Source organism: Cherax quadricarinatus, chromosome 5 (assembly GCF_038502225.1).
Source record: "Cherax quadricarinatus isolate ZL_2023a chromosome 5, ASM3850222v1, whole genome shotgun sequence".
NCBI classification, from domain to species: domain Eukaryota; kingdom Metazoa; phylum Arthropoda; class Malacostraca; order Decapoda; family Parastacidae; genus Cherax; species Cherax quadricarinatus.
The window spans coordinates 40,208,314-40,221,954 of record NC_091296.1 but is presented as its reverse complement, the minus strand read 5'-3'; positions in this window follow the sequence as shown (position 1 = coordinate 40,221,954).

Below are 13,641 nucleotides of genomic sequence, written 5' to 3'. Positions count from 1 at the left end.
AGAGAAATATTTATGATACATGTGGCATCAGGCGATAACATGGAGTTAAACATTACTCTTTAGCTGTTAATGAAGAAGTCCGCTATATAATATTAGGTGAAACAAAGCAGTGTAAACATTTCTCAAATATGTAATAGTTTAGGCTGGTATAAGATGCAACAGTGTTGCTTCTAAAATAATTAAACTAATGCTTTGACAGAATGATATGATCAGATGAAACAATATTCCTGATCTTGCATCACAAATGACCTAGGCTTTTCTATTATTTTCTAGGATGTAATTATATTCCTGCGTCTAGCATCTGCTATGGAATTCCGCCAGTCTCACCTACAGTAACTCTTAGGAAGTTCTATACACAGATAACCCGCACATAGAAAGAGGAGCTTACGACGACGTTTCGGTCCGACTTGGACCATTTACAAAGTCACACTAACGATAAGGAACGAACGAACGAACGAACGAACAAGTTCAGGTAAGATCCCAATTGGACGAGCGGGGAACACGGGACAGACGAAGAATAGCGCTGGAGAGGAGTGTTCTTAGTGGTAGAAATAGAGCCAGGGCTAAACCCAGCAGCTAAGGCGAACGTTGGTCGGAGAACGAACAGCGCAAGGTACCTGACAAAGAATCCAAAGGTTATTTATAAAACGGTTAGGAGCAGGATCATACAAGGAGTAGAAAAGGTTGTGTTGGTTTGTGGGTCTGCGAATGTCTTCATCAAAGAAAGAGGTCCAGTAGTCATGTCGTGTCTCAAGTTTGTCTGTCTGTCACTGAGCGTCTTCCAGCACAGATTCAGCGCAGGGATGTCTAACTGATCATGGAGAGACTCGCTAGCTGCGAAGTCATCCCATCTGACATCAAACACCCAGCGCAGCGCCTTGTTCTGGACATGCTGCAGTTTAAGTAAGTTTGTTTTAGCTGCAAGAGAGAGGGATAGAGGAGAGTAAGTTATCAAGGACGTATTAGGGATTTGTAGAGGAGTAGTTTGTTGCGTTGGGAGGCGTGTTGCAGCTTGTAGAGGTCCGCAAGGGCCTTACTAACTATTGCATTCCTTGAGTGAATGTGTCCGTGTAAGCGAGGAAGGTAGTCAAGATTAACGCCAAGGACCGTGACAGATTGTGTGATGGGGATGTATGTGCGTGTGCCAGCTGTTCTGAGCTCGACAGGTAATGGAGGATCGCGTTTCCTATAGGAAAAATATGAAATGCTGGATTTAGCTGCATTGGATTTGATTCTCTATTTTTGTTCTCAGATGGCTATCCTGTCGACCTCATTTTGTGTTTTGTGTTTTGTGTGTGAGTGTATCTATATTGGCGTGAGTGATAAGTTGTGTTATGTCGTCTGCATAGGCTAGTGTATAAAATGTAGAGGGTAGGAGAGAGGACAGTTCCCTGGGGTACTCCAGCATTAAATGTGAAGTAGTCTGAGTAATAACCTTGGAATTTGATTCTCATGGAGCGGCCGTCTTGGAAGTTGCAGAGGAGTTTACGAGTAGTGAGACGCATGTTAAAGTTAGTGCAGAGTTTGTGTTTGAGCCCTTCGTGCCAGTGTCAAAAGCTTTTTCAACGTCTTTTGCACCCATTGATGTGCTGTTTCTTTGTTTTGTATTTATGTGGATGTAGTTGAGAATGATGTTAATGGCATCCTGTGTGGATCTGCGAATTCTGAAGCCAAACTGGCCATCAGAAAGTAGTGAGTTGTGTTCCAGGTATCTGCGAAGGCGATGGTTGATGAGTTTTTCAAAGAGTTTTATTAAAGTTTCGAGGAGGCTGATATGGCGATAGTTTCTAGGGTCAGAGTGGTCTTTTTTGGGTTTGGGAAGGAGGATAACAGTAGCAGCTTTGAAGAAGACAGGGAAGTATCCAGAGGCAAGGGAGGCATTGAGGAGGTTTGTGTAAGCAGTAATGATAGAGTCAGGAAGGTGTTTTAGGATAATATGGTTTAGGCCAGAGTCACCAGGAGTCTTGGGAGGAAGGTGTCTGAGAAGAGTTTTAATGTCTGTGTTGGTGAGAGGAGTGTCGAGTTCTTGGGAGGAGGTAAGAGAGTCCAGATGGATGTGGGTGCTAATTTTTTTTTTTTTTTTTTTTTTTTTTTTTTTTTTTTTTTTTTTTTTTTTTTTTTTTTTTTGTGTGTGTGTGTGTGTGTGTGTGTGTGTGTGTGTGTGTGTGTGTGTGTGTGTGTAGTGTTCCAGTGTTCTATGTTCTGAATGTGTTGAATAGCGTTAGGGTGGGGTGGGTGAGGGTGGAAGATGTTCTCCCAGATGTTTTTGAATATGTTAGTAGCAGCCTGTGGGTCTGAGATGTGTGTGTTGTTGTGGGTGATGTGTTTGAATTTGTTGGTGAGAGTTGTGCCTCTGATTTTTTTGATAAAGTTCCAGAAGGCTTTGGTGTTTCTAATATGCTATTTGTCTGCTTGTTGTATGAGCTGTGACCAGTGATTGTTGTGGTCTTGGTCTAAACTGTGTAGAATGTTGTTTCTGAGGTAAGTGAGATCTAATCGGACTTGATTAAATCTGTGTGTGTTGTAGAGGAAGCGGTTGTTGTAGCAGATAATTAGTCTTCTTGTTCTGATATAGGGTTTGAAGAAATAACGAGTGGTGAGAGTTTTCTTTGGTATTGCAATGTTGGCTGCTTGTGTAATGGTGACCTGGATGAGATCAAGTTGAGTGCCAATGTTAGAGACAGGTTTGTTGTTGTAGTCATAGGTGAGGTTAGTATTGTCTATGTGTTGTTTGAAAGCATCCCAGTCAGCGTTCTTGTAGGAGAAGGAAGGTGTGGCTGGGATGAGGATAGGGTTGGAGGAGATGTGAAAGATGACTGGGATGTGATCAGAGCCTGTAATAGGGCCAGGTGAGATGTAGTGTTGAAAAGGAGAGCTGGCTCGGTTTGCCTGAATGATGTCAGGTACGCCTTGGCCCATGTTGTTGTAGAAGGCGTTGAAGTCTGGGCCGAGATGAATTAGGTGTTTATGGTTTGTGAAGTTGAGTAATTGGTGACCAACTTGGTTTTTACTGGTGTGATGAAAGGCGGTGTGTTTGGCATTTGTGTCAGCTAGTAGGTATGTTGGTGAGTTGGTGTTGGTTCAAGACTAAGGAAAGGTCGTGTATGTTGAGAATAGTGTTTGGGCGAGCATAGGTGGTGAAAAAGATAAAGGGTCCAAGGTGGGTGTGAATTCTGATCACAAAACAGTGTAGGTGAATAAAGGGGATTGGGAGAAATTCGTGTTTTATGTTGGATTTGACAAGGATGGCAACCCCAACGAAAAGGAGAGAAGGAGGGAGTATATATAGGCCAGCAGACAGGGACGGAACAAGACATTCCTCTGTTAGCTTCCGCACTGGACAGATGCTCCTGCTCCCGATTGGCTGCCTTGCTCCTGATTGGTTGCCTTGCGATCCCCGTGCTGGGAGAGGCTCTTTTCTTTTCACTCTAGTTGCTGAGTCTGCTGATGGAAACTGCACTGAACTTCTGTTTCAAGAAGACCTTGCCTTTCTGGCTGATCCTGGACATTCTTCATCTTTGTTTCAAGATTCTGTGCGTCGCTGGATGCCTGCCCAAGGGCAGACGTTGGCCTCTGCACTCTTGCAGCTGGTTGAAGTCTTCCCACTGCCAAATGGTGACGTCTGCTGGCCTCACTATTTTCAAAAGCTACACTTCCACACCTCTGCACTCTGTGTATGTGTAATCTACTGGCACACCGTTACCCTCGTTCCCATGTTCGGTTGACAGCATCTCGGAGAATAAGACAGTTTTTTTTTTTTGCTCTCTTTTGTGCCGTAATCTCCTTAGAGGCCAGTCAAGCCCTCTTCATTGAGGTGGTTAAAGATCCCCACACAGTGGATCGGCTTGACTACATCGCTTTGGAGACACCAGCACCTTTCTCTCCTCTCTAAAATTTTGTTCCTTTTTTCTGGATTGGCTGGACCTGCTCCTGCGTCGGTGGGAGTATTCGTCTGGTAGGTGCCCGTGGCTGGGTTCCAAGTGATTTGCGCACGGGAAACCTCATCTTGGCAGGTACACTCCACAACACAAACATGTCCCTTCAGGACTATACACTTGACGCCCCATAGAAGCCACTTACGACTTATGCAGCATCCCTACCTGTGCTGTTGTCGTCATGGCAACTGCACAGAGACCTAGCTTTCCGACAATGGCCCTTATGTTAAAGTATTCTGAAGATGATAAGGATACTATTGACTATGCTTCCACCTTTTTCAACATTACCCAGGCCCGCATGATAAACATTTTCAAGAACAATACTGGCTGTAAAGTTAATCTTGATCCTGTGAACTATGACCTCTGCATTAGTAAGGATGTCCGAGACAAGCTCTCTCAGGAGGTTTTGCTATCGACTGGGCTCCTGATCATAAGGCCAGGAATACAGTCGTGGCAAAAACTGTGGACTCTTCATTGATTAATGAATATAACGTACCAACATTCTTAATATCAGATGTTCTACTCCAGCCGAGGCTGATATGTTGTTTAAACATGGTGTTCGAGCAAACTACTTCCTTCTTCCACCTACTTCACTGTTTCTTCCTAACTATGTTCCTATTCATCAGTGTTTCAAATGTCTTCTCTTTGGACATTTAAGAAATACCTGTGACAAGCAACAGCTATGTTCTAAGTGTTCTTCTCCAGGCCACACATGGCAAAAATGTGCGAACCCTCCCCATTGCTTGCACTGCTCTCAGGCACATTCTGCTACTTCTTTTCAATGCCCTTCTCGTAAGAAATATGCTTCCTGATTCTCCCAACTTCAACTCGCATTTGGATGCACTTCACAACTTAATAAACCAACCCTTGACCTCCTCCTCCTCTCTCCCTAACACTTCCTCTCGCCCTACCTCATCCTCTCGCCCTACCTCATCCTCTCGCCCTACCTCATCCTCTCGTCCCACCTGCTCCTCCCGCCCCCTCTCATCCTCCCCTCCCCGTCCTGAACCCAAAAACCGTAGAAAAGACACACATCCGATCAAGAACAGATCAGCTGAAGGTACAATTATGATGGGTTATCCAGATAAATATAAGGAAGGTGACGAAAGACTGCAAGCCTCACTCATGGAAAAGGATCTTGGGGTGAGTATAATACCGAGCACATCTGAGGCGCACATCAGTCAGATAACTGCTACAGCATATGGGCGCCTGGTAAATCTAAGAATTGCGTTTCCACACCTAAGTAAGGAATCGTTCAAGACTCTGTACATCGTGTACGTCAGTCCCATGTTGGAGTATGCAGCACTAGTTTGGATCCCACACCTGGTCAAGCACATCAAGAAATTAGAGAAAGTGCAATGGTTTGCAACAAGACTAGTCCCGGAGCTAAGGGGGAATGTCCTACGAAGAAAAGTTAAGGGAAATCGACCTGACGACACTGGAGGACAGGAGGATCAGAGGTAATATAATACTGAGAAGAATTGACAAGGTGGACAAAGACAGGATGTTTCTGAGATCTGTCACATTAACATGGAGTGACAAGTGAAAGATGAAGACTCAGATGAGTCATGGAGTTGTCAAGAAGTGGAAAAGTCTGGGAAGGTATGTAGTGGAGGCAGGCACCATACATTGCTTTAAGAAGAGGTATGATAAAGCTCATGGAGCAGGAAGAGTGACCTAGTAGCGATCAATGAAGACGCGGATCCATGAGCTATGTATCGACCTCTGCAACCACAATTAGGTAAATTAGGTGAGTGCACACACGAACTTGTATGTTCACAGCTCAAATACTTTCCATGACATAAAGACTAGTAGTCAGTATTATAGGTGATCCCACAGTAACTAATGAACAATTGTGTTATTATACAAATAACACTCATGTAACTTTGTAAATGGGTTTGTCACACTAACAAAAAGGGGAGAAGGAGGGAGTATATATAGGTCAGCAGAGAGGGACGGGACAAGAGAGGTAGCAGTGGAGGTGGTAGTAGTAGTAGTAGTAGTAGTAGTAGTAGTAGTAGTGGAGGTAGTAGGTAATAACGGTGGAAGTAGTAATAGTAGTGGTGGAGTCAGTCAAATACTAAGAAAGAGAAGCACTGCAAGGGAACTAGTGGCCCAAAAAGGGTACGAGCAAGAACACAGAGGGAGGACAAATAATGAAGGAACAAATACCCAAGGCAGAAGAAAGAAAACCCAAAGGTGAAAGAGGAAAGAGGAAAGGGGAAGAGGAAGAAGAAGAAAAAAATAAATCAGGTTAAGTCACGGGTGTTATGATGTTTGGAGCATTTTACAATGTAGTGGGAAAGATTCATGCAAGGAAAGATTTGTATAAGGGAGGATTCAACCAGACGGCGACTGTGAAAGTTGGAAGTAGGGTAGACAGATTTAGCAGAAGACCAATCAATAGGATGACTGTGATGTCTGACGTGGCAGAAAAGAGCATTTTGGTGTCCGCAAGCCTGACACTACTTTTGTGCTCCCTAAGTCTGTCAGAAAGAGATCGGCCAGTTTCTCCAAAATACTGAAGAGGACAAGATGAACAACAAGTAGAGTAGATACTACGAGCATCTAAAGAGGGAGGAGAGGTATGAATTAGATTAGTGCGAAAAGTGTCAGTCGTCACGTGAGGTCACAGACCCTGAGCTGCTTTGGGGATTAGCGTGGACGGTTACAAAGCATGGCTTGCTTCTGCAGTGTTTTAAAAATTGAGGTTGGAGAGTTGAAGGAGGAGGTCTTGCTTCTCCAGGAGGAGATTAGGAGGCTGAAGGTCCACCTCAATGGGTCTGGGAGAGAGTGTGAGGTGGCTGGAGTTGTGGGAAATGAGGCTTCTAGCAGTGAGGTGCAGTCTGTCTCTCGCTGTGAGGAGGCTGTAGTTGGGGAGGTAGCAACGGCTACCACCAGTGAGGTGCAGCCCAGCACCTGCTACAAGTGGCGAGTGGTTCACAGTAATGGGAGGCGCATCAGAGTAAGGAAAGTTAAGAGTGAAGAACTGAAGGCAGGAAATCGCTTCTCTGTTCTTCAGGATAAATGTACTTCAGTGGCCAGTGAAGGTAAGGGTACTACTGCCCCTGCTAATGGAGGTAAGCGCATTCTTGTGGTTGGTGACTCTCAGGTAAGATATATTGACCGTGCTTTTTGTAATAGGAATAAGAAGATGAGAGATAGAGTGTGCTTCCCTGGAGCTGGTGTTGGGGACATTGTCAACAGGCTGGATAATATCATGTCAGGTAATGGGAACAAGCCCATCATCTGCCTCAGTGCTGGTGGAAATGATATTGGGAAGGGTAGGAGAGAAGAGCTGCTAGATAAGTACAGGTCAGCTATAGATTTCATTAAGTCTAAGGGAGGGATCCCAATCATATGTAGCATCTTGCCTAGAAGGGGAGTAGGAAATGAATGGTTGTCTAGGGCAATTGGTGTAAATTGCTGGCTAGACAGATACTGCAAGGAACTTGCAATCCCATTCATTGACAACTGGAACAACTTTTATGGCAAACATGATATGTATGCAAGGGATGGGGTACATCTCTCTGGATCAGGGGTGGTAGCACTTGCAGACTCGATTGAGAAGGCCATTGGTGAAATGCCTATGATTTTAAACTGATGGAAGATAGAGGTATGGGTGTGTGTGGGAAACAAGCAGGTTGCAACACTAGGGTTGGAAACAGTAAATGTATAAAAGGCATTCAGCATGAAGTTATAAATAAAGACAATAGATCAGGTCAGCAAACAAAGGGGGACAGCAGAGGGCAGCAAGGGACTAGCTCCCTTAAGGTTTACTATACTAATAGCAGGAGTGTAAGAAATAAGATAGATGAGCTAAGATTAATTGCAAGTGCAGGAAACATAGATATTATTGCTATAACAGAGACCTGGCTCAATCTGAAAGATAGAGAGATGCCCTCTGAATGTCACATACAAGGCTATAAATTATTCCACACTGACAGGGTCAACAGGAAAGGTGGTGGAGTACCGATGTATGTCAGAGACAATTTGAATTGTTGTGTTAGACAAGATATTAAATTAGAAGCGTCAGCCACTGAATCTGTTTGGTTACAGCTTCTCGAGGGCCGAGAAAAACTAATTTTGGGTGTGATTTACAGGCCCCCAAATCTTGATAGGGAGTGCAGTAAACTTCTATGGGACGAAATTCGTAAGGCATCTACATACGAAAATGTTGTGCTAATGGGAGATTTCAACTATAGACAGATTGACTGGAGCAATTTGACAGGAAATTTAGTCAGGTGACTTTCTTGATACAATCCAGGATTGTTTTTTAAAACAGTTTGTGACAGAGCCAACTAGGGGAAATAACCTCCTTGACTTGGTTCTTGCCAGTAGTCAAACACTAATTAATAATCTTGAGGTTAATGATGAGCTTGGAGAAAGTGATCACAAATCACTCAGTTTTAATATATCATGGAATTCCCCTAATAATGGCAATCAAGTCTCCGTCCCTGACTTTCGCTTGGCTGATTTCATAGGACTGAAAAATTACTTAGGTGGGCTGAACTGGAATGACCTGACTAAGGGTCAGGTAGGTGGTGATGGTTGCCGATATGATGCTTTCCAGGGCATAGTTCTAGCTGCTCAGTCAAATTATGTTCCAAATAGGGAAATCAGATCAAACAAAAATGATCCTAAATGGATGAACAATAGATTAAAATATCTGATTGGTCAAAAGAGAGGCATATATAGGCAAATCAAAAGAGGAGAGGGGCAATTAAGAAATCGATATATTCAGTTAAAGAGAGAAATAAAAAGGGGAATTAGAAAAGCAAAAAGAGATTATGAGGTTAAAGTTGCAAGAGAATCGAAGACTAACCCAAAAGGATTCTTTCAGGTATACAGAAGTAAGATCAGGGACAAGATAGGCCCACTCAAAAGTTCCTCGGGTCAGCTCACTGACAGTGATAAGGAAATGTGTAGAATTTTTAACACATACTTCCTCTCAGTTTTTACACAGGAGGATACCAGCGATATTCCAGTAATGATAAATTATGTAGAACAGGACGATAATAAACTGTGCACGATTAGGGTCACAAGTGACATGGTCCTTAGGCAAATAGATAAATTAAAACCTAACAAATCCCCAGGCCCTGATGAACTGTATGCAAGGGTTCTAAAGGAATGTAAAGAGGAGCTTAGCACACCTTTGGCTAATCTTTTCAACATATCACTACAAACTGGCATGGTGCCAGATAAGTGGAAAATGGCAAATGTGATACCTATTTTCAAAACAGGTGACAGGTCCTTAGCTTCGAACTATAGACCAATAAGCCTAACCTCCATAGTGGGAAAATTTATGGAATCAATAATTGCCGAGGCAGTTCGTAGCCACCTTGAAAAGCATAAATTAATCAACGAATCTCAGCATGGTTTTACAAAGGGGCGTTCCTGCCTTACGAATTTATTAACTTTTTTCACTAAGGTATTTGAGGAGGTAGATCATGGTAATGAATATGATATTGTGTATATGGACTTCAGTAAGGCTTTTGACAGGGTCCCAAATCAGAGACTATTGAGGAAAATTAAAGCACATGGAATAGGAGGAGAAATTTTTTCCTGGATAGAGGCATGGTTGACAAATAGGCAGCAGAGAGTTTGCATAAATGGGGAGAAATCAGAGTGGGGAAGCGTCACGAGCGGTGTTCCACAGGGGTCAGTGTTGGGCCCCCTGCTGTTCACAATCTACATAAACGACATAGATGAGGGCATAAAGAGCGACATCGGCAAGTTTGCCGATGACACCAAAATAGGCCGTCGAATTCATTCTGACGAGGACATTGGAGCACTCCAGGAAGATTTGAATAGACTGATGCAGTGGTCGGAGAAGTGGCAGATGCAGTTTAATATAGACAAATGCAAAGTTCTAAATGTTGGACAGGACAATAACCATGCCACATATAAACTAAATAATGTAGATCTTAATATTACGGATTGCGAAAAAGATTTAGGAGTTCTGGTTAGCAGTAATCTGAAACCAAGACAACAGTGCATAAGTGTTCGCAATAAAGCTAATAGAATCCTTGGCTTTATATCAAGAAGCATAAATAATAGGAGTCCTCAGGTTGTTCTTCAACTCTATACATCCTTGGTTAGGCCTCATTTGGATTATGCTGCGCAGTTTTGGTCACCGTATTACAGAATGGATATAAATTCTCTGGAAAATGTACAAAGGAGGATGTCAAAGTTGATCCCATGTATCAGAAACCTTCCCTATGAGGATAGACTAAGGGCCCTGAATCTGCACTCTCTAGAAAGACGTAGAATTAGGGGGGATATGATTGAGGTGTATAAATGGAAGACAGGAATAAATAAAGGGGATGTAAATAGTGTGCTGAAAATATCTAGCCTAGTCAGGACTCGCAGCAATGGTTTTAAGTTGGAAAAATTCAGATTCAGGAAGGATATAGGAAAGTACTGGTTTGGTAATAGAGTTGTGGATGAGTGGAACCAACTCCCGAGTACAGTTATAGAGGCCAGAACGTTGTGTAGCTTTAAAAATAGGTTGGATAAATACATGAGTGGATGTGGGTGGGTGTGAGTTGGACCTGATAGCTTGTGCTACCAGGTCGGTTGCCGTGTTCCTCCCTTAAGTCAATGTGACCTGACCTGACTAGGTTGGGTGCATTGGCTTAAGCCGGTAGGAGACTTGGACCTGCCTCGCATGGGCCAGTAGGCCTTCTGCACTGTTCCTTCGTTCTTATGTTCTTATGTTCTTATGAAACGTAAGAAAGTTGATTAATAAGCGTATCAGTGAGGTGGTAGGAGTGGAACAAGGGCTCCAAATAAGCCCTTAAAAATTATGTTTAGGACCTGCCTCGCATGGGCCAGTATGCCTTCTGCAGTGTTCCTCCATTCTTATGTTCTTATGTTCTTATGTCTAAGGAACGGAGAAAGTTGTTGAAATTAGGAAGACCGGAAATGTAGGGAAGGCAGAGGACACTAGAGTTCCCAGGAGTAGAGAGTTTGGGAGAGAAGAAAGTCCGTTTAGCACGTGAGAAGACAATCTATGAAATGGAAGGGTAGCCAAGACGACAAAATTAATTATGAAGAGTGGAAATTTCTGATTCAAGGAATTGAGGGTCACAAATGCAGAAAACACGGAGGAAGAGGGAAACGAAAACACTTTTAGTAACAGAAGAAGCATGATAAGAAAAGTAGTGAATGTACATGCCACTGTGCATAGGTTTGTGGTAAACCGAAAAGGCAAAACCTGTATCTGAGAGGTGGACATGAGCATCAAGGACTCAAACTTAATAGAAAGGGCAAGGTTATTAAGAGCATCAAAAAATGGTTGGAAGAGACTGGAGTCATGAGGCCACAGAGCAAAGATGTCATCAACATAGCGGAGCCAGAGTGAAGGTCGCACATCGATGGTAGGTAGAAGAACATGTAAAGATTAGCAAGGAGAGGAGAGAGAGGAGAGCCCATAACTACACCGAAGGTTTGAGAATAATATTTCCCTTGGAAGGAAAAGGAATTAGTCCACACAGAGGCGGATAAGATCAAGAAAGACATCATTTGGTATAGGGAGATGAAGAAACCCTTCATTGGCCTTCTTTCTAAGAAAATCAAAGACATCATCAAGAGGGACATTGGTGAAGAGGGACTCAACGTCAAGACTAAGCATCTTACAGGTCGGGAGAGAGCGAACCCTTTCAATGAAGCTTATAGAGAGACGGAGGTGGGCAGGAAAAAATGTACCAAGAATGGGAGTGAGGGCTTTGGCCAGCCAAGAAGCAAGAGAATAAGACACAGAACCTCTAGCGAATATGATAGGATACAGAGGAATATCAGGTTTATGAGTTTTGGAAAGGCCGTAGAAAAATAGGGCAGAGAGAGACAGATGACAAGAAAACGTTGAATAAGATCAAAATCCCGTGCAGTGTTCCTCTTTCTTAGTATTTGACTGACTCCACTACTACTATTACTACCTCCACCGCTACTTCCTCCACTACTACTACCACCACCACAACCTCCACTACTACTTCTCTTGTCCCGAACAGAACAGAGGACTCACAGGTAAGGACCCGCTGGGGACGAGGGGCAAGTGGGGACAGGAGGAAGAAAATAGGTTGGGGGAGAGAAAATATCTTGAGAAGGAGGTAAAGTGTAAGGGCTAGACCCAACTGCTAATCAAGGGAAACATAAAATGCAGCAGTGTCAATCTCAGGAGCACATCACTAGCAACGACTGGACGCGCAACAGGCTCTGGTTACTGTAGAAAGGTGACGCAAACGACTATCGAAAGCAATTCAGCATAAAACGCACAGAGACACAGCTCTGCGACAATGGCAGCTATAGAATTGTTGGAATAATTGCGCAAATAAGTCAAGTAGTTTATATGTATCGAGGTGGAGGAGCAGGGTCGTACAACGTTTGAAAGAGATTTACGTCATTGTAAGGATGCCTGACAGTCTCACCTAAATAGGTAGTCCAGTAGTCATGGCATGCCTCAAATCTGTCAAGTTGTTTGTCACTGAGTGTCTTCCAGTACACGTTCAAAGCCGGTGCGTTAGTCGTGAGGTGGAGAGATTCTCTGGTGACGAACTCGTCCAACCTCACTACCAACACCCAACGTAATGCAAGATTCTGGATGCTTTGGAATTTTAGTGCGTTTGTCTTGGCAGTAAACGTCAGAGCAAGTGGAGAATAAGAGAGTGGAGGTCGAATAAAAGCTTAGTTGAGATGTAGTTTAGACTTGGGATTAGCTCCTCGCAGCTTATATAGCCTTGAGAGTGCGATCCCAGCCTGTGCAGTCTTAGCAGTAATGTGTGGTTTTAGAGTCAGTCTGTTGTGGAGGGTAACACCAAGGACAACTGTGGAGGAGGAGCATGGGATAGGAGTACGGTAGGTGTTTGTTTTGAGTTCGACAGGAGTTGGGACATCGCATCTTCTATGAAAGTATGTGATCTTTGACTTGTAATAAAGTTGGTAGAATTACCGACAATATGTAAAGTAAAAGGACACAAGTGCAACTAATGTGACATTTATTGTGGCAACGTTTCGCTCTCCAGGAGCTTTATCAAGCCATTACAAACAATACATGGACACAGAGGGTATATAAAGGCTCAGAGTGAGGTGAATACTATTGAGGTACCATTTCGATGTTCACTAGTGGTAGTAGTAGTAGTAGTAGTAGTAGTAGTAGTAGTAGTAGTAGTGGTAGTGACAAAAGTAATACAATATGGTAGAGCAATTAATTCGTACATGAGTAAAAGGATATAAAAGCTATTACTTGGGTAACATAAAAATAGGTTGGACAAATATAAACTGGAATGAGGCAGCTTGTTTCAGTGTTCACTCTCTGTGCTTTGTGTAGTATAACAGGAGAGACTATGTGATGGCAGGGTTTACTGTTTTCAGGAGGATTCTTGCTAAGACTTCGGAGATGGTGAAGCTGCCGTTGTTTTGTTTAATTGTATTCGAAACAGCGATCAGTGCTGATTCAAGGCACTTGCGTGTGCGGAAATTAGTTTCTTTTATCACTAATTGGGCGTCTCTGAATTTCATAAGATGATTGGTGGAATTTCGATGTTGTACACAGGCGTTGTTTAAGTTGTCGTTCCTACATGCATATATGTGTTCATTGAGGCGGGTGTCGAGGTTTCTTGCTGTTTCACCTACGTAGATCTTGTCACAGCCTCCACAGGGTATAGTGTAAACTCCTGCATTGACTGGTTCGTGGTGCTTGGGTTTT